Source organism: Podarcis erhardii, assembly GCF_964252035.2.
Source record: "Podarcis erhardii genome assembly, chromosome: 8".
NCBI lineage: Eukaryota > Metazoa > Chordata > Lepidosauria > Squamata > Lacertidae > Podarcis > Podarcis erhardii.
The window spans coordinates 66,333,465-66,357,377 of NC_138499.1; the positions used below are offsets into that span (position 1 = coordinate 66,333,465).

The 23,913-nt window shown below is 43.4% G+C and overlaps 2 long non-coding RNA genes across 2 annotated transcripts; both read left to right on the forward strand.

Moving 5' to 3' along the window:
• Positions 1-14,477: 14,477 nt before the first annotated feature.
• Positions 14,478-16,860, forward strand: LOC309348155. The gene is made up of 3 exons (XR_014159244.1): positions 14,478-16,139; positions 16,253-16,523; positions 16,764-16,860. It is a non-coding gene; the product is annotated as an uncharacterized lncRNA (long non-coding RNA).
• Positions 16,861-16,986: 126 nt separating this feature from the next.
• LOC309348139 lies at positions 16,987-17,979 on the forward strand. The gene is made up of 2 exons (XR_014159228.1): positions 16,987-17,257; positions 17,459-17,979. It is a non-coding gene; the product is annotated as an uncharacterized lncRNA (long non-coding RNA).
• The last annotated feature ends 5,934 nt before the right edge of the window (positions 17,980-23,913 follow it).

The window sequence follows — 23,913 nt, forward strand, 5'->3', positions numbered from 1 at the left end:
TCAGGAAAAGATGTAGGGTAGATACCCTGTGCCTGGACTCAGTTTCTCGAGAAAGGGAGTCTGAACTGTGGCAAACAGTGGTGAAAAGATAGGAAGTTCTAGGCCTTACTGAGAAAAACTGACAAATCACCACATTCGGATGGCACATACCTGGGAGTTATTAAAGAACTCCAATGTAAAATTGTTGATCTTCTAACAAAATATGTAGCTTGTCCCTAAGACGATCCTGTTAGAATTCCTGCTCCATGATTGCAGTCATGAGATTGTTGTCTTTCACATGACGGTGTATGTTTTGACTCCACAGAGTGGGAAGTGAGGGAGACAGGATATTTGTGTTACTGTGTTCCGTGAAGTGGGACTATTGTCCTTTGTTTTTTCTCTTTGTTGTCTGATGCTAGAGAGAGAGGGAGCCACGTTGTAGTGCTCTGTGTGTGTTTATATGTAAATAAAGTAGATTAGCCAAAATGCTGAGTTGCTGAGGTCTGTTATGCAAGCTGCGAAGACTCTGCGGATCCCTAAGTGTGCCAATGTCTGTTGGCGTCGATCACTGTGATGTTCAGGCAGAAGAAAGCTTTTGAAGCTCCTGAACTATTGACCAGGAGGGAGAGAACATGCAAGTCGGGCATGTGTTTTGCCAGGGTCCTACAAGCTCCTGACAGAGCCTCCATATTTGAAGTCTGAAAAGTGGCAAAAGTAACACCGGTTTTAAAAAAGGGACCCAGATGGGATCAAGTAAATTACAGGCTAGTTGGCTGAACTAGGAGAACTCGTGGAAAGCATTATTAAAGATGGGATTAGCAGGCCTATAGAAGAGCAAGCCTTTCTGAAACAAAAGAACATGACATCTGTAAATGTAAGCCCTACCTCGCTAACCTCTCTGAGTTCTTTGACAGTGTCAATAAGCATATAGGTAGAATTGATCTAGTCAGTGCTTTTTTTCTGGGGGGACGCAGAGGTATGCACACCCCTAAACATTTTGTGAATCTAAGTTCGGCCTCATTGAGGGGCAGTATTTCAATATGAATAGGAAAATGAAAGTACCCCTAAACATTTTTTTAAAAAGAAAAAAAAGCACTGGATCTAGTCAACTTTGTGAACCTATAAAATGTTTTTGTACCTCACCAAAGACTCCTGAGTACGTTTAGCAGTCATGAATAAGAGGAGAGGCTGGAATACAGATCAGTAACTGGTTAAGGACTAGGAAGCAGGGAGTAGAAATAAATGGAATGGTCTTCTAATGGATGAGTCCCCCAAGGTACTGAGGGTTTAAACTCAGTTTTCATTCAGGTTCTGCTTTCCAGAAGCACATGGCTCTGCCTAGCTGATGATCAAATGTGAGGAGGCGGGCCTTAACAAATCCTGGTCTAAACCATTTAGAGCTAAAATAAGGATAAGCAATATTTCGCATTACACCTGACAGCAATGAAGGTGGTAAAAAAAAAGCAGAGAAACGTGTTCCAAAAAATTAAGTGAATGATTACATATTTTCAAACTAGCTAGAGGAAAGCTGAGATTTAAATCTTCCCAGCTTCTGGCTGTCAAATTCTCTCACCTATTGGGCACACATGAGGCCCATAAATAGAACAGTGTATCCATGGCAATGGGAGGTTCATTTTCTCCTAACAAACTGGTAACAAATCACTTAACTTTTTTATTTATTTAAATATTGCAATTCAGTGCTCAGCATTTATACCACACTTTAGAGAGTTCAAAGCACTTTCACACACATTATCTCGGAAATTTCTCCCATGGCATTTTTAATTTTTTTTAAAAAATAATTTTTATTGAAAATTTCATCAAAACATTTTTATTCCCATATTGCAAATGAGGGACGGTAAGGATGAGACCGAACTTAGAGAAAAGCAGGTGGTAGCTTAGGGGATTTGGGTGGGTGGAAGGCAGTGGCATATTCCTGGTGGAAGACAGCCAACTCAGAGTAGCCAGATCTCCATGCCAACCAGGGAGGCCCTAAGCTACTGAAGGTTATATGTCCAGCTGTCCTTTGTTAAGAGCGGTAGTCTCATAATCTGGGGGACCGGGTTCGCATCCCCGCTCCTCCACATGCAGCTGCTGGGTGACCTTGGCCCAGTCACACTTCTCTGAAGTCTCTCAGCCCCACTCACCTCACAGAGTGTTTGTTGTGGGGGAGGAAGGGAAAGGAGAATGTTAGCTGCTTTGAGACTCCTTAAAGGGAGTGAAAAGCGGGATATCAAAACCAAACTCTTCTTCTTCTTCTTCGTCAACAACAAATTGTCACTGTTTTTCATGTTGAATATATGCCAAATAGTAATTTATGTACCTAATAGGTATTTAAAGCTATTTGTACATAACAAAATATGTGTTTTATCAAATTAATGGTTGAACTGAAATACTATTAAGAAGCATATTAATAGTGAAATACAATTAAGAAGAAGTATATTAATAGTGAAATAATTATTAAGCTCTAACTTAAAATGATTGGGGGCCCATTACTTACATCACAGAAGCCTATACAACACAAAACACTTGCTGTATGTAGGTTTTATTTTATTTGTTTTTTATCTTATATTTTGGATCCATTCTTAAGGAAATCAGCCCTGAGTGCTCACTGGAAGGACAGATCCTGAAGCTGAGGCTCCAATACTTTGGCCACCTCATGAAAAGAAAAGACTCCCTGGAAAAGACCGTGATGTTGGGAAAGATGGAGGGCACAAGGGGAAGGGGACGACAGAGGACAAGATGGCTGGACAGTGTTCTCGAAGCTACCAGCATGAGTTTGACCAAACTGCGGGAGGTGGTGGAAGACAGGAGTGCCTGGCGTGCTCTGGTCCATGGGGTCACGAAGAGTCGGACACGACTAAATGACTAAACAACAACAACTGTGACAGATTGGAGAGTCTATGACGGTGGAGCATCTATCTGAGGTTTTCCCAGTAGTGATGTATGGAAGTGAGAGCTGGACCATAAAGAAGGCTGATCGCCGAAGAACTGATCCTTTTGAATTATGGTGCTGGAGGAGACTCTTGAGAGTCCCATGGACTGCAAGAAGATCAAACCTATCCATTCTGAAGGAAATCAGCCCTGAGTGCTCACTGGAAGGGCACATCGTGAAGCTGAGGCTCCAATACTTTGGCCACCTCATGAAAAGAAAAGACTCCCTGGAAAAGACCCTGATGTTGGGAAAGATGGAGGGCACAAGGGGAAGGGGACGACAGAGGACGAGATGGTTGGACAGTGTTCTTGAAGCTACCAGCATGAGTTTGACCAAACTGTGGGAGGCAGTGGAAGACAGGAGTGCCTGGCGTGCTCTGGTCCATGGGGTCACGAAGAGTCGGATACGACTAAACAACAAATATTTTGGAAATGTACATCCAATGGTTTTTTCCTTTAATTTTTATTGGGGCCCCCAAGAGAGTGGGGCCCTAAGCTATAGCTTGTTTAGATTATATGTAAATCCGGCACTGCTGCCAACGCCGACACCTTGCCCCACTCATTTCCCCGGCCCAGCTAATGAGGCTTGTTCAGGTACTGCAGATCAGTGACTTAGATGGTAAAGAAAAATCTCCATTTACTTCACAGCAGTAGTGTTCAGCAACCGTCAGGGTTTAGCTTGCCCAGAGCTGAAACCAGGGGCAGGGGGGTATCCTTGAAGGAGGAGCAAGTGAAAGTGGAGCCCCATAGCACCCAGATCTCCATGTTCCTCCTCCTTTGAGGAGCTGTCAGACCTAGACGTTCTGGTCCAGGGCCACACCAGATGGTTGCCCACATTCAGGACCGGAGATCTGTACACCAGTTGCATGAATCCCTGTCTAGCTTTTAGACCCCACCCCATCACCTCTAGGGTCATAGTAGCAGAGAAGATGGCTAGTGAGATAGATGTTTCAGGATCATCTGTGAAATGCTCAGCGCATGTGAAGTGATGGGGGAGGGGTGGGGAGATTATGTAAACCCAGATCAGAGCCTGGCCGGAAGCCAGGAAAAGTTGGAGCCAGCAGCTCCTGTATAAGATACCACTCTGAGCTGCTTCACTGCTGAAGCAACATCTCCCTTAGAGCCCCAAGCTCCAGGATAAAGCCTCCTTGAAGTAGAGAAATGGGTAGGGAGTATGTTTCTGTTACCTTGATGGCAGAAAGCGAGGAGGAATTAAACAACCTTTTAATGAGGGTGAAAGAGGAGAGCGCAAAATATGGTCTGAAATATGCTCAACATCAAAAAAACGAAGATCATGGCCACTCAGCCCATCACCTCCTGCCAAATAGAAGGGGAAGAAATGGAGGCAGTGAGAGATTTTACTTTCTTGGGGTCCATGATCACTGCAGATGGTGACAGCAGTCACAAAATTAAAAGATGCCTGCTTCTTGGGAGAAAAGCAATGACAAACCTAGACAGCATCCTAAAAAGCAGAGACATCACCTTGCCAACAAAGGTCCGTATAGTTAAAGCTATGGTTTTCCCAGTAGTGATGTATGGAAGTGAGAGCTGGACCATAAAGAAGGCTGATCACCGAAGAATTGAGCCAAACAATATAAACTTAAGGCATTCGCAGATGACTTGGTGTTGACATTACAGGAGCCAGAATCTAGTTCGAAAAGGGTGTTAGAATTGATTCAAGAATTTGGTCATGTGGCAGGTTTTAAACTGAACAAACAAAAAACTAAGGTTTTAGAGAAAAATTTGACAATAAAGAAAGGTTTCAGAAGGAGACAGACTTAACTGTGGTTAAGAAAGTGAAATACCTAGGGATTAACATGACGGCTAAAAATTTGAATTTGTTTAAAGATAACTATGAGAAATGTTGGATAGAAGTCAAGAAAGATCTAGAAATTTGGTCAAAATTGAAGCTTTACTTGTTAGGCCGGATCGCTGCTATAAAGATGAATGTATTGCCAAAAATGTTGTTTTTGTTCCAAACTTTACAGATTGTGGACAAGATGGATTGTTTCAGGAAGTGGCAAAGAGATATTTCTAAATTTGTCTGGCAGGGCAGAAAGTCCAGAATAAAATTCAAAATATTGACTGATGCTAAAGAAAGAGGGGGGTTTGCCCTGCCAGACATGAAGTTGTACTATGAATCAGCAGCATTCTGCTGGTTGAAAGACTGGCTACTTCTTGAGAACACTGATATCTTGGATTTGGAAGGGTTCAATAATGCTTTTGGGTGGCATGCATATTTGTGGTACGACAAGGTAAAAGCTAATCGAGTATTCAAAAACCATATTGTCAGGAAAGCTGTGTTTAATGTCTGGATAAGATATAAAGACTTACTGGAAAACAAGACCCCAAGGTGGTTATCACCTATGGAGGCTAAGGCTTTGAAAAAACTCAAAATGGAGGCCAAATGGCCGAAATATTGGGAGATACTAGAACAAGATCGAGACACATTGAAATTGCAGAGTTTTGAGAAACTAAAAGATAAAGTGCGAGATTGGTTACACTATTATCAAATCAGAGAGGCCTTTAACTTGGATAAAAAAATAGGCTTCCAGGTGGAAAAATCGAAATTAGAAACAGAATTGTTAGAACCTAAAACTAAGATACTTTCGAGAATGTACAACTTGCTGTTGAAATGGAATACTCAGGATGAAACAGTTAAATCAGTTATGATTAAATGGGCACAGGACATTGGTCATAACATTATGTTTGCTGACTGGGAAAAGTTGTGGACCACCGACATGAAGTTTACGGCATGTAATGCCTTAAGAGAAAATATTATGAAAATGATTTATAGGTGGTACATGACCCCAGTCAAGCTTGCAAAAATTTATCACCTGCCTGATAACAAGTGCTGGAAATGTAAAGAAACTGAGGGAACATTCTTTCACCTTTGGTGGACATGCCCAAAGGTTAAGGCTTTCTGGGAAATGATTTATAATGAACTAAAAAAGGTATTTAAATATACCTTTCCTAAGAAACCAGAGGCCTTCCTTTTGGGCATTGTCGGTCAAATGGTGCCAAAGAAAGATAGAACACTTTTTATGTATGTAACAACCGCAGCAAGAATACTTATCGCAAAGTATTGGAAGACACAAGATTTGCCCACTCTGGAAGAATGGCAGATGCAAGTGATAGACTATATGGAATTGGCAGAAATGACTGGCAGAATCCGAGACCTGGGAGAAGAGTCGGTGGAAGAGGACTGGAAGAAGTTCAAAGAATATCTCCAAAAACATTGTAAAATGTTTGAATGTTAAAATAATGCTGGATATAAAGATAAAATGGCATCAGTGACATAGTAAAAAGAAATATGTAAAAATGTTTTAAGAAAAAAGGGTAAGACCAGAGTAAAATTATGTCGAAACTAAACAAAGGATATAAGGGATTAAGTTATAAAGAATATGTAAGAATGTATTTAAAAAGAAAGGGAAAATAGAAGACATAATAGGTTGGAATGTATAATATTGCTTAAGACTTGAAAGAGGGTAAGGAGCTGCTAAACTTCATTGAGTAAAGGGGAATGCAGGAAAGGGAGACGTGAGGAAGTCAGGAAAGAGGGTTATAAAGATAAGAATTTTAAAAAAACACACTAATTTTTCTTTAATTTCTGTTCTTTTTTACTTTCTCTGTTATATGTTTTTATATTGTGTCTTTTATGTTGTTGTTTTTTATTGTATTTTTCTGTTGTTTTGTTGGATTGTAATACCTGTTTCATTACATAAAAGCAAAATAAATATTTTTTTTTTAAAAAAAGATGCTTTTGAATTATGGTGCTGGAGGAGACTCTTGAGAGTCCCATGGACTGCAAGAAGATAAAACCTATCCATTCTTAAGGAAATTAGCCCTGAGTGCTCACTGGAAGGACAGATTGTGAAGCTGAGGCTCCAATACTTTGGTCACCTCATGAGAAGAGAAACCTCCCTGGAAAAGACCCTGATGCTGGGAAAGATTGAGGGCACAAGGAGAAGGGGACGATAGAGGACGAGATGGTTGGACAGTGTTCTCGAAGCTACCAGCATGAGTTTGATCAAACTGCGGGAGGCAGTGGAAGACAGGGGTGCCTGGCGTGCTCTGCTCTATGGGGTCACGAAGAGCCGGACACGACTAAACAACATGTTTCTGTTCTCCCCCCCCCCCAATAAAAGCAAATGTACACCCTCTTGTTTCTCTTCTTCTATTTTGCAATCTCTTCTATTTTGCAATCTTAATCCTGACATATTTGTTCATCTCCTCTGAATCTTTCCCATTTGTCAGAGTCTTTCTTAGCACGAGTGAATTCTGGGTTGATGATGAATTAATATTTATAAAGCAAGTTCCCTGTTGGAACTTACATGTGAAGCAGAACTGGCAAAGACTAGTTGTTTTGAGTGCCAGTGTGTATATGTGATTTCACAGCACAACACCGTTATGATGTAACTTGATATAATAATAGTTTACACAGTCATTGTTGCCCCAATCTGACTAGGAGAATATGGATACAGATGCAGTTCATAAGGAGAATGCATGCACAAATTAGTGTTGAATGAGCAAGTCCACACCTGATCCACTTGCTAGGGCTAAGCGCATCTAGCCCTAGTTGTATGCTTGCAGTAACAATGGTGATCACCTATCTGTTTAGGTTGAGGAGCAAGCGGGGGGTGGGGTATTTTTTTATCTCTCCCCTTCCACACGGAACAGTATATGACTGGGGATTTGTATGTGCAGCCCCAACTACTAGACATATTTGTTTGTTGGACAGAGCTTAGGTTTCCATGTATTTTTAAACCTGTGACTATTTCATTTGAGGTTCAAAGGATAAAAGCAATGAAATCCTCTTTCTGAGACATATGCTTTGCATAGATTTCTAGACGCTGTCTACACCTCACCATACATTTTAATTGGTGTTTGAATGCAGAGTGTATTTTAAACTTATTCTTGAACTGAGTGCTATCTCCTGATTTAATTATGTGATGGCAGCTAGATCTAACAATAAAAAGTGGCTCAAAAACAAATCTGGATATCAGCACTGTCACCCTAAGACAAGTTTCCATCAATATGAAAAACATCATATCCCTGTCTTCCTTTTTTCAATTCTATCATCATTTTCATTTTCAGATATAGACCTCTGAGAGGGCAAAACCCAGCCTCTCTTGCCCATGTACCTCAGAATTAGGGAAACAGAAGTCTCTGCAAAAAGTAAGACATCCCTGTTTCTTGTATCACTTGATAGGCATGGTATGACCCTGATCAAGAACTTTAAATCTTATCCAAGAATTCACTGGATCCCAGAGGACCCGGATTATTCAAGGCATTGATTTTGAAGTACTTTCTACTGCAGAGTAAAGCGAACTCAGATTCGGACTGTATTTGTTTATATTAAAATTAATGATTGACAATTCCATTAATTATAACAAAACCAATGAATGTAATTAGCCACCTGAGCAGCAATGATACCAACCAAAAATACAATAAACCACAGAGCCAAACAAAAACCTGCTGACCGGAGGGAGCAGATTAGCTGACATTAAAGCCTCAATGACACAAAATGGTCTTCACCGTTCTCCGAAAGGTTCAGAAGGGTTGGTGGTAGATGGGCCTCTCAAGTAGGACTGGGTACTTCTAGAATCTGGGAGCCACAAGTAAAAAGGCCCTGATCAGCAGACTCACCAGCCACAATTCAATAGGGCCTGGAGAAGACCCTCTCTGAAGATCTCAATGGGAAACCAGGATTGGGGAGGGCCTTAGCTCAGTGGTTGAGTATCGGCTTTGTATTCAAAAGGTCCCAGGTTCAATCCTTGCCATTTTAAGGTAAAGTTGGGAATGTTCTCCTGTCTGAAACCCTGGAGATCCATTGTGAAATAGGGTAGACAACTGAGTTTGATGGACCAGTGGTCTGGCTTGGTGTAAGACAGCTTCCTATGTTCCACGAGGATCATGTGAAAGCAGACGGTTTTTTTCTGAAAACCTTAAAGGGCAAGGAGAAGAAGAATAGTCCCTCAGTAACATCATCAGGAACCTGCCCTTCAAATGGGACCCATCACAAAACAGTTCCTCTCAACTCAACTAGCCAGTTCATAAGCATGTTTTTGTTGGATAATATCAAAGCATCTGAGTCATCTCACAGAATTGACAGAGGCTCTGTACACACTTCAGCTTTTGAAGTGCTGTGGTTTGGGGTTTTATAAAAGTGCTTTTGTAAATGTTGCTTGTAAGTGTCCATACCTGCATGAATAGTTGTTAAATCATTGCCATCAGTACATGCAGAGGGCTTGTCCTCTATGGATAGGGCACATTAATTTATTTGCTCCCCGCTCTTAATGCCCACCACCCTCCCTTTAAAGATAAAACCCTGTGAGTTTATTGAGATACCAGAAGTCTGGCAGCAGAGGCTACACAGACACAGTTAGTTATATTTAATTCAGTGTAGGCCCCGAGGCTGCCTTCACTTGTACCATGCAGGCAATTTCATTACTACATTTCTTTTTACAGGGGTGGGAGTCAAGACACTCTGGGTTGTCCTCAGCTAACATCTGCCCACAAGATACTCACTGAAATTAATACTCAAGTTAGTCATATCTATTTCTTTCAGTTGCTTTAGCCTGAGTATAACTAACACTGAATGAACCTCTTTGTAAATGCATAGGCTTCCTTCCCTTTTACCATGTGGGCAACTTCATGGCTACGTATCTTTTTCTTTGGGCAGGGCACTCTGAGTATGCTCAGAGGTTCCCTGTTCTGGTGCTGTGCATGGCTAATGACTGCGGTGCCTATTTTATTGCAAGGCATTCATCGTGTCTTATGTTTAAGAGTTTCCCTGCCCTGACACCAGGCAGGTGGGGAATATCACAAAGTTTGGTTTATTGAATGAGGAAAGGGGGGCACTTTAGGCTTCTGATCTATCTGCTCCCTGTTATACCAATTAATTCTACTGGAGTCATTGTGATTTCTTAAAGGGAAACATCAACTATGTTTTGTTAAGGGCAAAGGAGATGGTGGGAGCAGCTCAAATCTGTCAAACTTCCACCATAAGCAGTCAGATAATATGGTTCTTGGTGGAAAAGGTTTATAGTGATTACAGCAGTAAGTTGATCCGAAGTATTACTTAAATACGGTAATAATAATAAATACTATGGTGGAAACTGGCCCCTTTCCAATTGTGTTCATGTACAGAGGAGAAAGAGATTCTACCAGCCCTTTTAAAGAGCTGTTTTTGCCCATCCTTTTAGAGAGTGAAACCTATGTGACTCTCCAAAGACTGAAGGCTTCTGCTTTGGCGATCTCTCGTAGCCGAGTAAGATTGTCTTCCATGAACGCGGTTTTAACAGTGAGTCCGTAAGTGACTGTGGAGGCCAATTCTGGATCCACACGTCCTTCCACAGTGGGGACATAGGTTTCCAGGTGGGAGTTGATCACAGTGTGGATTTGCCAAGCATGCCTTCCTCTTAGCATGTTCCTCCCTTGCACCCTACGTTTGAGCATCTTCAAAGCCCATGACACCTTTGGTAAAGGCTGTTCTCCAATTGGAGCACTCGCAGGCCAGTGTTTCCCAGTTGTTGGTGCTTATATTACATTTTTTAGATTTGCCTTGAGAGAGTCTTTAAACCTCTTTTGTTGACCACCAGCATTACACTTTCCATTTTTAAGTTCAGAATAGAGTAGTTGCTTTGGAAAACAATAATCAGGCATCCAAACAACATGACCAGTCCAATGAAGTTGATGTTGAAGAATCATTGCTTTGACACTAGTGACCTTTGCTTCTTCCAGCACATTGGCATTAGTTCGCCTGTCTTCTCAAGTGATGTGTAAAAATTTTCAGAGACACCGTTGATGGAATCTTTCAAGGAGTTGGAGATGGTGTTTATAAGTGGTCCATGTTTCACAAGCATACAGTAAGGTCGGTAGTACAATAGCTTTGTAAACAAGCATTTTGGTTTCTCTGCGAATGTCCCGGTCTTCAAACACTCTGCACTTCAATTGGGAGAAGTTATACTCGCAGAGCTTGGAGTATCAGTAAACTGATATACCGCACGTGTGGTTATCTTTAAGTTAGTGTGGACCACCAAATAGCTCCAGCATCTGTCAAGTGAATCTCCAAGGGGGCGGGCAGTGGCTACACATTTTACAGCCCAACAACATCACAAGACCCTTCCCAAGAAGGGGTTCCCCAGAGAAGGCACTTTCAGTTTCCACACAAGGCCAAGAGGTGCTTCAACATGCATGGTAAAATATAGAATGACTTATAACTGTTCTACTGAAAGGCACTTTCAAGACACTCAAAGAATGTTAAACTAACAACATGGAGACAACATATTCGGTGTGTACACTGGGGGGGGGGGAATGGATCTGAGAAAGGCAGAGAATGCATTTTACGGCTGTATGTGTACATGCTCAGGGATTCACCTCCCTTGTCTCACAAGAAGCCACTTGGAGATTCAGCTTCTCCCATCGTGATTTGTCTCTCTCTACTTGATATTTTTGTAAGCGTCACACTGTTGTTCCTGCCAAAAGCAGTGTGGCGACAGAACAGCAAACAGGTGAGCAAGGAAGCACCCCAGGTGAACTGCTGAGGAAGGAGTGCCATTTAAAGGCGGATGGAAAGGGCTTCAGAGAACAGTTGGGCAAACTGCTCTGACATGCCCTCCTCTGTTAAACATCACTGGAGCAGCATCACAAGGATGGGAAGCGTATCATAGGCAAACTACTCTCTCATGCACCCGCTCCTGAAGGAAGAGGTGTTTGGGTGAGTTGTGAGGGAAGAGGGTGGGGGTTTAGGGAGAGATGTGGGAAGGAGGGGATGGCAAAGGTGTGGGGTGGAGCTGGTAGGTTGGTGAGAAGAGCAAGCAGGGGTGGCAGCTCCTAGTTCTTTAATATATATGGAAAAGCAAAAGTATATTTTATGAAGTAGATTTGCATTCACTTTACTAAAATATGCCTTGTTTGGGGGGCTTTTCTTTTTATGTTGCACTTCATACACCTCCTTTTTGAGTTGCATGAAAAGAGCTTGTAAAAATGTGGATAACTGGGAAATACGGATGATGAGTCTATTCAGCCACCACTTGAAACAAGAATTGTCAGGATGTCTGGCTGGCATTCAGGTGCCAACTCTGAGTCTTAACACTAGGAAAAACTGGACTGGATTGTATCAATATAGGGTTTTGCTTTGCCTGTAAGAGCCCAGCTGCAAAAATGACTCCGCCTTATTCCTGCTAGACTTGCCTTGGGTGTTGTTTGACTGGCTACTCTGGGTCAAAGAAAAACATACTAAGAGAAATAAGCCTTGCGCACACACCCAAATCAGTCTGTGGAATTGTTGTCTTTTACTTCTTTTTCTCAGTTCTCCCTTGCCCTTCTTGGACCGTCTTCTTTACAGTCTGCTAGGGTGTGTTGTTGTTGTTGTTGTTTTGAACCCTCCTTTTGGGAGTATTCTTTTCTGTCTAGCCCTGTAACGTTTGTAGGATCAAATTTTGAAGAGCCCTTGCTGACTAAGCACTGGGATCTCTTTGAGCCAAACCAACATGTTATGCTAAGCACATAATTCGCAATTATGTGCTTTTTTCTCTGTCTGCTAAATAGCAGCCAAGGGATCAGGACTGTGGCATGGGGGGGGGGGACACCAATGGCAGCTTTCAAGAGGGAATAGCAAATAGCAGCTTTGGGTAGTAATTTTTATCAGGACTCTGGTGTGAGTATTCTATCATCACATGCTCTCTAGGATAGCCCAGGGTGCTTTTCCTCCCCTAAATTAGGGAACACTATATACTGGCTTAACAGCCCTCATTTACCCAACATGCTGTAATAGCGTAACCCAGAAAGAAGACATTGGTACAGCAGTAGCTGACATAGTGAAACCATAAAACTTGTCTGTTGTGTTTGTTTCCTACCAGCTGAACCACTGCTCCAGCCTCTCCATTTCGTGGTGCAGTAAATGCAAGGTGTGGCTTCTGCAAACTGAGACAGATCGCACCATACATGACTGCCCCCCACCTGCCAAAAATGCTGAGAACTGTAATTTACCTCTCACATAGCTAAACTTCCCAACATCCTTAACAAACAATGGTACTGTTCCCAGGATTTGGCGGTGTGTGTATGGAATCATGTCCTTAAAATGTGTGGAGTGTATGGCCAGAACGAAATTGAATTGAGTGAGCTGTAGCCTCAAGAATTTACCTAGAAAACAAGAAGAGCCAGTGATGGAGGAAGGGGGTGCAGAAGGTACGGGCTGCCCCGGGTGTCATCACTGAGGGGGGTGACAAAATGACAAAAATAGGAGGTTGTTTGTTTCTTAAAAAGGGATCACGAAATGTTTTAGTTCAGTCAACAGACATAACAAAATGCGGCTGGCACTGGGTGCCACACTTGCATGCATCCTGCAGCGTGTCCAAGTTATGCGTCTCTCCTGGGAGTGACATGGTGGCTTGGGCGCCTGCAGGCTCCGCGCTGCCTGAAATGGCAGCGTGGGACTTGCACCTGCCCTCCGCCTCTCCCTCCGCCGCCCTACAGCTTGGGGTGTGTGTGCGGCGGAGAGGCTCCACGCAGTGCACCCTGCCCCCATGGGCGGCTCGCTATGCCCCCGGCTGAAGGACCTGGCACCCAAGCAGCTCGCTACGCCATTGAGAAGAGCCCTGCTGAATCCCATCTAGAACAGAATCCTGTTCTTACAGTGGCCAGCTAGATGCCTATAGGAAACCCTCAAGCCTATCCCTTCCAATACATATTTATCCACCAGCAGGATCTTGCACCTTTGCTAGTGCTATGTACAAACATTTGAAATGCACAATATTATTGCATCCTGCCCTATCCCCACCCCAGTTGTGTGGCAACTGAAATCTCTATGGGTGCTTCCAGCTGAGGGCTTAATATTGCAAACTGGCCATTCAGAAAATGCAAATGGGGCATTGGCAGCAGGTCTGGTTTTTTTTTTAAAAAAAACGTACCTGATTTTCTGTGAAAACTGTGAATGAATATAAAAGGAATGAAACACAGCATAGCATTTTGATGCTGATGTCATGGGGGTGTATGCAAGAGTAGTTCTAATCCAACAATAAACACCCATATGGAAGCAACCTATAATATACCAGGATGCGGCAAAATAGGGAAACGTACATTTTGTGGGATGTAAAACTGCAGTCAGGTACAACATTCCTACAGTGGACATGTTAGGGGGTGTTTTGTACCACTCAGAAGACTTCTTGTTTCCTCCTGAGTTGGGACAGACTTCCACTGCATGTGACTTGAAGAGGGTGTGGTCTGTTGTACTAGCGTGGAGAAGCACATGGCCTCCATGTTCTGATCAGTGTGTGTTCTCCATTTTGTTTGTTGCTGTGTGTTTGGAGAAGTGACTGCTTAGTCGCAGTCATTTGGGACTAACTTCTTTATGGAATAGTTCTAGTTGTTATGTAACCTAAGTCTGCCTTCAGGGATAGGTCGGTGAACCTGAATGAATCTGTGAGTAAACTACTTTTATATTAATGTTAATCAGATTCTTCTGTTTATTTTTTTAAAAGAGGGATTAGAAGGGATTTTGCCAGGAAGGAATCTTTAATAGTAAGACTCAGATGAGTCAGCAACAAGCATCAACTGTTCCCCATCAGGCTTGGTTTCCAGACCCTTCATCATCCTGGTCACCCTTCTCTGCTCACCTTCCTGCTGCTCAATATCCTTCTTCAACTAGCCTGCACTGACTGGCAGCAGCTCTCCAGGGTTTCGGATGGGGGGGCATGCCCAGCCCCCCCATCTGGAGATGCCTCTCAGGACAGAAGACCTGCATGCAAAGCAGATGGTTTAATACAGATCCCTAGCCTGCCCTGAAGGATGTGGAGATGGTCTCCTTTTGGAAATGGGGCTGCAGGAAGAAGGATGTGAAATGCCGACGTGAATCTGCCGAGAGAAGATACAGCTCAGCTGCAGGCGGAACAGCAGGTGCCTCCAAGTTCTGACAGTGGAGCATCACTTCTCAGGAGGGTCCAGGTCCAGGTGGGGGGGTTGCCATAGTGACAAGGACCTGCCCTCCTTTGTGACATCTCTTGCTTCTCCCTTAAAAGCCACCAACTTGCAGGTGGCCATTGTGGGTTAGTAGTGAGGCGAATTGAGTAGTAGAGAGAGGAGCTGGTGATGGTTGGAGACAATAAGGAGAGGTGTTCATTTGATTGTTATTGTTATTTTTATTTGATTTATTACTTTTATTTGATTCATTTTATTTTATTTATTTTAATTTTATTTATCATTTCACTTTTTATTTTAACACTTTTATATTACTTTTTTATTTTATTTTTGTTCTTTATTTTCACATTTTTATTTTGTGCACATTTGTGCACATTTTGTATATATTTTCTATATATTTATTTTGTGCTTAGAGGAGTAGTTAGGGGTAAGTGTAGGGTTAGGGCGGGGATTAGGTTTAGGCATAGGGCTGGGGGTGGGGTCAGAGTTAGGCTTGGGTGGGCATTTTAGATAGTTAGCTAGTTTAGAGAGGAGGGTGGGAATTTTTCATGAACAAAATCTGCAGACTGTAAGTAGCATTCCTTTGCTTTCTTTTGACCTCCTGGGGGCGGGATGTGAGTCCTGGAGTCCCCTGCACAGCCTTGGCTCTCTGGAAGTCGACCCGGCCAGTCTTCTCCAGAGAGCTCAATTCCTCCATACTCTTTCCCCTTGTCTTCCCCTTTTCTCTCCCCTCTCATCATTTACATTTACTAGCACATTCCTAGCCCACTTTCCTCTCAGGAGCTCAAGGTGGCCTTCATGGTTCTCCCTGCCACCAACTGTTATCTTCACAGCAGCCCTGCAAAGTAGGCTAGGCTGGCCCAATGCCCACCAGGGAGCTTCATGGCTGAGTGGGGATTCAAACCCTGCTCTCCCAGGTCCTCCTAGTCCAGTCCTCCAACTACTACATGTCTGCCTGCCTCCATTTTGCATCTCTCCAGCTGCCCTATGACATCGGCCTTCTCCCCCTTCCTGAGGGTCTTTCTGGCTCCAAGGAAGACTCCACTACCTTCCTCATGTTCTGCTCCTCTTCTGGGACACCTTGATGCTTGGAGGACCCTCCTAGGGGTCTCCTCCCTCTCCAGGAAGGGCTGGGCTGTCCTAAGAAGACAAGCCTGGCGTTTAGGGTTGGAGCCATCCTCTGGAGACCCTCAGAAGGAGCTGACTTTCCTCCTCTGCTCTCTTCCAACACATCTTTGCCCACTTGGAGTGCTTCAGGGATAACCCCTGAGCCTGGCCCTGGCCTTGGGGGCCCTCCTCCAGCTGAGGTGAGTGGGGTCTTTGGGGTGGATGGGGGAGCTTCGGGTGGGCAAGAGCAGGCAGGAGGGAGAAGGGGGCAAGGCAGGAGGCAACGTCCAACCCCTTCGCTTTCTCTCTCCAGCTTCATGAGACCCCATTTCAGCTACGATATGGTCAGTGCTATCCTGCATAGAACAATGGAGGCTGTTCTTGGGGGTGCAGAAAAGGAGGACGACAAAGAGGCATGTCCTCTGCTTTGACTTCCCTTTGCACACCCTTGCAAGATTTAACCCAGCACTCAACCTCTCTTCTCTCTTTTCCTGCGGGAACTGAAGAGGCACTTCCAGAGCCTTCTGGGAGGGGGTCTCCTTCTGGAAGCCCCCAATGCTGGCACCCTCCTTCAGCTGCTCACTGTAAGTGTCCTGATGGCATCAGGAGTGGTTTTAGGGTTGCCCCCTCACTGTCCTTTATCCAACAAACTGCCCCATTTCTGGGGCACGGAGTCCCCCGTCCCGTTTAGCCCCAATTTGGCCCAAGACCAAAACTGGCAACCCTCGTGGTTTGGGAGTGCCAGGGACTCTGTGATGGGGGCAGCAGAGGGCCGCTTTAGCCCAGACTGGATCCTGACACTGAGACACTCTTTCCTCCCACAGGACCTCCGATATTACGTCTTTTGGGGAAGTGAGGTGGAAAGGAAACTAGCAGCCAGCAATATTTCTCTGCTGCTGGCCATTTCACGAAGATTCCCCCCCTCAGAGTAAGTATCTTGCCTTATTTTATTCATTTCTTTGGTTGCTTCCATCCCCACAAGAGCACCCCCCCCCCAGCGACATTTGATGCAAAATATGCAGTGTGTGTCCCTGGGTGCCAGGATGAGGCCAGAGGCTTTCTTTTTTTGCCCCCTTTCCTGGTGCAGCCCTTCTACCTCTGCCCAGGAGGCTGCAGGGCCCAGGGAGGTCCTCTGGGGCAAGGGATTGGGCCCAAGCCATAGGGAGACCCGTCCTGCCTAACATGGGGCTGCTTCTGTGCTCTCTTGCACAAATCCAGGGTGGGGTTCGTAGTGCCATCTGACCCAGATTTTTCTTTCCTCTGCAGAACAAAGTAATTCGGCTGGAGCTGGCCTGCTTCCAGCAAAATCTGAAAGAAGGTAAGCCCCACACCTTGGGGACAGCAAAATCCCTTGACCCTTGTTTGCCCATGACACCCTCCAGATATTTCTGCTGGGGGTCCTGCAGGACCTGTTCTCTGCCTGGCAGGCCTTTCCCACCTGGCCTGGGAGGGCAGCACCCAGACTGACTCCAGCTACAAAAAGCAAAGAGGACTCTCTTTTTCATTCTCTCCCATCCAGATGACCTCATCATTGAAGAATTATGATTTTCCTCCCTGAAGGAATTGCTGGCTCTATTTGGACCTTCCAATTAGCCAAAAACTGGCAGAAGAAGAGGCACCGAGAATCAGGAAGTGGACAGATGATTTAACCAGCCATGAAATATGGACTGAGATTGGGCAGAACGGAGATTGGGCAGGAAGGAAGGAAGGAAGGAACCATGACAGATGGTCATCTAATCTCTGCTTTAAAACCTGCAAGGAAGGAGAGTCCATCACCTTCCAGGGGAGTCCATTCCTCTGTTGAACAATGTTTAGTCGGAATCTCCTTTGTTGTATCCTGAAGACATTGGTTCAAGTCCTACTGTCCAGAGCAGGAGAAAGAAAGCTTGCTACATCTTCCATGTGACAGCCCTTGAGTTATTTGAAAATGGCTCTCTCTGGTGTCACTGGATCAAGCTGATTGATTTTCTTGCATTACTTAAACTAAATAGTTTTTAATGGATTTTGAATAAAGATGCAATAAATTGTCACTGTTTTGAATTTCATTATGTTATTGTCTTCCGTTGATCTGGACACTTTTCTGTTGCTGCAGCCGAAAACAGCATTAGCATTTTTTGCTGCTGCATCACTCTCAGGTTGACTCATGTTAAGCTTGTGGTCCACTAAGACCCCTACAAGGAAAGGACTGTTGCTCAGTGGGTAGAGCACATACATTGTATGCAGAAGGTCCAAGGTCCAATCCTCTGCATCTCCTGGTAGGGCTGGAGGAGACCCCCATCTGAAATTCTGCATAGCTGGTGCCAGTCAATGGACCAGCGGCCTGATTGTGTATTAGGCAAATTGCAGTGTTCCTGTATTCCCATGTTCTCTTAGAAAATGGGAGAGGTATTTGGTCAAAAGTGGGAGAGGAAACAATGCCCAGAGTCTGCATCTGTTTAAACCATTTCATCAGATCAAATAGGCTCATGCCTGTGAGAGCTTATGCTTGAATAAATTGGTTAGTCAATTTGTTAGTCATAAGGCATGGCTTCTGCAAGAGACAGATATCTGGATAGAAGTGAACTGAGTGTGCTGTAGCCTTTAAGATGCTCTATTCCCATCCCCAACTAACACAGCTGCTTTTCTGTAATTCATTAAGATCATGCATTATATTTGTCTGACCAAAATCCTGTTATCCCTCGTGATACTAACTCTTGATCTTTGCTATATTTTCATCAGCCTGGCTCTCTCTGTTATCGCCTGATGGAAGCTTTGCAACTCACCCTTGTGTCTTCTCTCAGATTAATAGCTGATATACTCATTTTATTCTTAGCATAGTCTCTGAAAAAGCACCCAGGGTTTAGCCAAAATAAACAACTGAATCATGACCATAGCAACCTTCAAGGGCAAAAAGGGTAACAGAATCTCATCGACGGGGAGAGGGCCATAGGTGGAGCGGTCTATCATATGTTCGTATTCTCACTCATTCGCTCGTTTCCAGGGCTCCTATTGCAGTCAAGATACGTCCCAATTAATTAATATGGAATTTAGAAGAGAGAAAGGGGTATCTTTGTCACGTTGCCCTCACAGGTACATTTGGAGCTGTAATATAGTGCAGACACCCAATCTTATAATCTGTATCCTGAGGCAAACGGCACTATATTTTAAAAGAAAATAAATTGACAAACACCACCTTTGTATTTCCTCAAGAGACCATCATAAGCCATCAGTAACAGCAGGTACAGATCCCAGTTTGTCTCAGTTTGTGTCATATCCCCACCACTGAGAATCCACCACTGAGAAACCCCAGTTTGTGTCATATCCCCACCACTGAGAATCCATACACTGACATTGCATGACCAGGCGGCACCAGCCCCAGCCCCCAGGGGTCGTAAGAAAGGAATAAAGACTCTGACAACGTGTTATGGAATTAAAATTAGGCCACAACTTTATTAAACTTCTGAATGTAGGAAGACCTTGGCATAGGCCTTGGGCGTGTACCCCTCCCAGCCCCTCAGCCAAGGGAACTGGGGCACATCAGGGTAAATGGGATATGGGGGTACACTGCGAGACGTAAGTGTACGTAAGTGTACATTTTCCCTCCCATCAACACTGTACTCAAACTGCTGGGATAGCTCAGTCGGTACAGCATGAAACTCTTTATCTAGGGTTGTGGGTTTGAGCCCCACATTGGGCAAAAGATCCCTGCATTTGCAGAGGGTTGGGCTAGATGACTCTATGGTTCTCCCTTTTCTATTCCTTAGGTGCCTCATATGAGAGGGATAAAGGATGTGGAGCCCTCAAATATTCCACAGTGCCTTCCCGCAATGTATTTCACTCCTGGTTGTCGTCAGCATGCAATTCCAGATGTAGTAATTTAAAACAGGTATTTCATTAACAAACCATCTACCACATATGTACAATACCCAACTGAACATCACCTCATATTATTAATTATTATTATTTATTAGATGATGATGATAATGATAATGATAATGATAATGATAATGATAATGATAATGATAATGATGATAATAATAATAATAATAATAATAATAATAATAATATATCAGGCTCAGGAAAGCAGCATCAGATGTTCCATCTGAGGGGCAAATGGGGTCCACTGGTTCTCTGTGGGGGCGGGGGGTTAGTGGACAGCATGACTGGATTAGGCCTTCCTTTGCTCAGTCTGAACTAATCTGAGCGATTGCCTAGAGTGACTTGCCTTTCCCAACAAGGCAGGAAAAGTAAAACTTGCCTTGACTTCTGAAACAAACCATTTTTAAATGGGTAATTAAATAGCTCTCTCTGAAGAGAGAGAGGTACCGGGCCGAGGTACAAAGCTCTCCTCTTATTTTATTTTGGAAATAAGTTTTATACACGGTTTTCCAATCGTTGTGTGAAGGTTTCTGAGAGGAATTATGTGTGGGAATATAGAGAAAGTCGTCCCCCGTCCCCCTGATCTAACTTAAACATGAAGCAATTGATAAAAATAGGAGATCAGTTCCCAGGAATGCATAAGGGAGCCTGTTTTATATCCGAGCTTCAATATTATCTGCTTTCAAATGTCATATAATCCCAAATTAATAACTGTGGTTTACTGTGACTGCACACTGACAGGGATATTGTTAAGTACCGCCTAAAGAGATGACATTTGAAATCATCATTTCTTTCAAGAAGAAAAGGAATGATTGCCATATTTAGAGGCACTTAGCACTGGGACCACTGGTGGCAGTTTGCTGTTCAGCTCCCAGAAATAATCGAATGTTATTGAATCATATAGAATCCATGCCGGCTGCCTGCGCTATTGCAGCCATAAATTAAAATGACAATCCATCGGCTGGCAGCTTCTCCTTGGGAGCAGGCATCTCTAATCTCGTGTTGTCTTTCCAAAGCAGCTTGCCTGGTACTGTATGTGCAATGTGATTTTCTTTTACAGCTAAATTATGACTCCAGTGTGATTGATCTCCTCAAGCTATTTTGAGATTCCCTGACTGCCTAGAAGTATCTCTGTTAGATTGTGTATATTTGCTAAGGTTGAGGAGTTTGGGGAGGGTGGGGAAAGGATCTTTCTATGATTTCGGTGCCACAAAATGCTCTTTTGAAAACTGATTTCTCTTATTTCACTCTGTGCCCCTCCAGATGCACACACTGAAACTAGGGGCAGAACTCTAAACTAGAGTGAGACAAGCAAGTGTTCTGCCCACAGATGCAGCTACTTGTATGAAGTCTCATACAGAAGAGCTATTGGTAAAGGATATTATATTCACATTTTAGTTATTTGTATCATACCCCTCTGAGAATCTCAAGGTAATATACATGGGGTTTGTTTGTTTGTTTGTTTGTTTGATTGATTGATTTAAACTGTTTTTATACTGCTTAATATATAAAACTATCTCTAAGTGGTGTACAGAAAACTAAAACAATTACAACCAATGCTACAAAAATACACTAAGACAAATTATTAATAAACAATATCCTGATATCAATTCCTTCTCCCACTGACACACCTCCATTCAACAGCTCCCAGCCTCCTGGGTCTCGCAGGAGCTCATAAAACACCACACAGTTATTATTTTTGAAAAATATATATATATTATTGGGGGGGGGGAGAGAAACAATTACAAAGAAATAAAGTGATGTAGAAAAAAGGAGGGAAAGTGAGGGGCAAAGATGTATACAGTATAAGAAAGAAAGAAAGAAAGAAAGAAAGAAAGAAAGAAAGAAAGAAAGAAAGAAAGAAATTACTATATACATCCCACAAATGAAGAGGTTTCCTGAAACTTGTTGACATCACTCTAGTCTTTCACTCTACATTTCTGAGCAGGCACCAAGGTTGCTGGATCCTTCTCAGGCTACTCACTTCCATCAGCATCCAGTCATCCACAGCGTACAACAGGTTTGGTGAGTTTCCCAGGAGGCTCAAAGGATGACAAAGAAGACACCTCTTCATTGTATAAGGGAGTCATTGAAGTAAGTGTGAAAGACTATACTGAGACCACACCTTTTTTGTGACCTATCTATGATGTATTGATGATGCATCCTGAGATGTATTATGGGAAATTTGGGAAAACTTTAAAAGTACTGATGTAACCATTGTTTGGGGCTTCTGGCTGCTTCATCTTGGTGTTGTGGTAGTTGGAAGTCTTGTTGCAACAATAAAGATCAGGCCTACCGGCCGCTGTTTTGCTGCTATCGCCTGGCTGAAGTTTCTTGTTTGTGACCCCCGACCTGAACCCACGGGAGCCAAGGTGGGGTGTTCCAATGACCCCCTTATACGTTATTCACTTTTCTTCCTCTGGTCTCTGCATACCTCTCTTCTTTTAGGATTTGTCTGTATGGGAATTTACTATACGTCTGCAGCTATTTACATTCCCCCTTAATTGATGTAGTTCATGTGAACTTACCCTCAACAACACTTTGCCTGATTTTGGGGGAATGATGATGATGATGATTTTAGGTTCATGAGCATGCCCTGTTTGTGCTTAATTGACACAACAGAATCAACAAATTAAAAAGCAGGGACAAAGACAAAAGGGAACGCCTATTGCTATGAAAGGAAAAGGTCCAAATTGCTCCTCATATACAAACTCAACTCTGGTCTAATTAGAATGGGGAAAAGATGGATTAACAGCTAAAGAACGCTCAACAGTGGACAAGCCTTTTTCTCTCTCACAACATGCCTGCAGGCTCCTTTTGATGTTGCCTTTGGGGCATGAGAGTTGCTGCAGTGCAGTGCAGGGATGGGGATGTGATTGTGGCTTTCCAGATGTTTGTGCACTCCCAGTGCCCAGTCAGGGATGATGGGAGTTGCAGTTCAGTAACATTGGGCACCTCGGCTCATCCAGGATGAAGTTCCCCGTGTTCCCGGTTTGGCAGCCAATACTCGATCAATTATACTACATTACCTTTAAGAATACCACCACAGGTGTATTCCATCTTCTCTTGACACCTTTTTTTTTTGGAAGGGGTGGAGGAAGAAGGGGAAACAGAACCTGAGGCCTATACCTGTCAAATTCATAAGCCCTAAGGGCAGTGTTGGAATTTGGGCTATCAAATTCAGCAGTGCTCTGTGCGAGGCTAAAACTTGGTGCCACCAGCCTCTCTCATTCCGTTCTACAGCATTGTTTTTGCAACCCCTTGCGGTGAGGCACTCAGTGCAACCCCACTGGGCCTGCCACCCTAAAACTGCTTTTGTTAGGGATGGTATCCGGTGAAATAGTTCTGTTTGCTCAGGAATTTCAATTTGCTCAATAGAACTCTCACTTTCTCTCCTCTACCTGTGTCCCCCCACATCCTTCCAAAATCTGCTCTAGAGGGTTGAGGGGAAAACCCAGAACAGATTTAACGGGTGCAGTGAGGTGCACAGAGAGAGGAAAGGGAAGTTCTGCTGTGCGACCAAAAGTCTTTGCGCTGAAGGAACGGCTTGCCATGGAGCTCTGCCTTGTTTCCTGTCTTGCTTTGCTTCCCTAGTGTGGTGTAGTGGTTAAGAGCAGTAGACTCGTAATCTGGGGAACCGGGTTCGCGTCTCCGCTCCTCCACATGCAGCTGCTGGGTGACCTTGGGCTAGTCACACTTCTTTGTTTTTGTTTTTTTTAAAATAATATTTATTACTTTTCCAACAATTTAAACACTACAAAAAGAAGAACAATACAATACAATACAATACAATACAATACAATGCAATACAAAAACACTACATAACACTAACACATTAAACTAACAAAACAAAACAAAAACAGTTTAAAACACATCAAATAATTTCAGTATCTTATCTTTCATTCACTTATTTCCGCGACCTCCTCACACCTCCCTTTTTGTATTCCACTTCTGTTAATTGTTTCAGCAATTCCTTTCCATCTTCCTCTGTTTTCTATTCTATAATTATCTTAGCACATTCTAACCTTATTTTTTCCTTTAATACTCTATTAATCTATTAATCTATTTATACTTAATTCCTTATAACATTTCTACTAAAGCCATATAACTTCATTC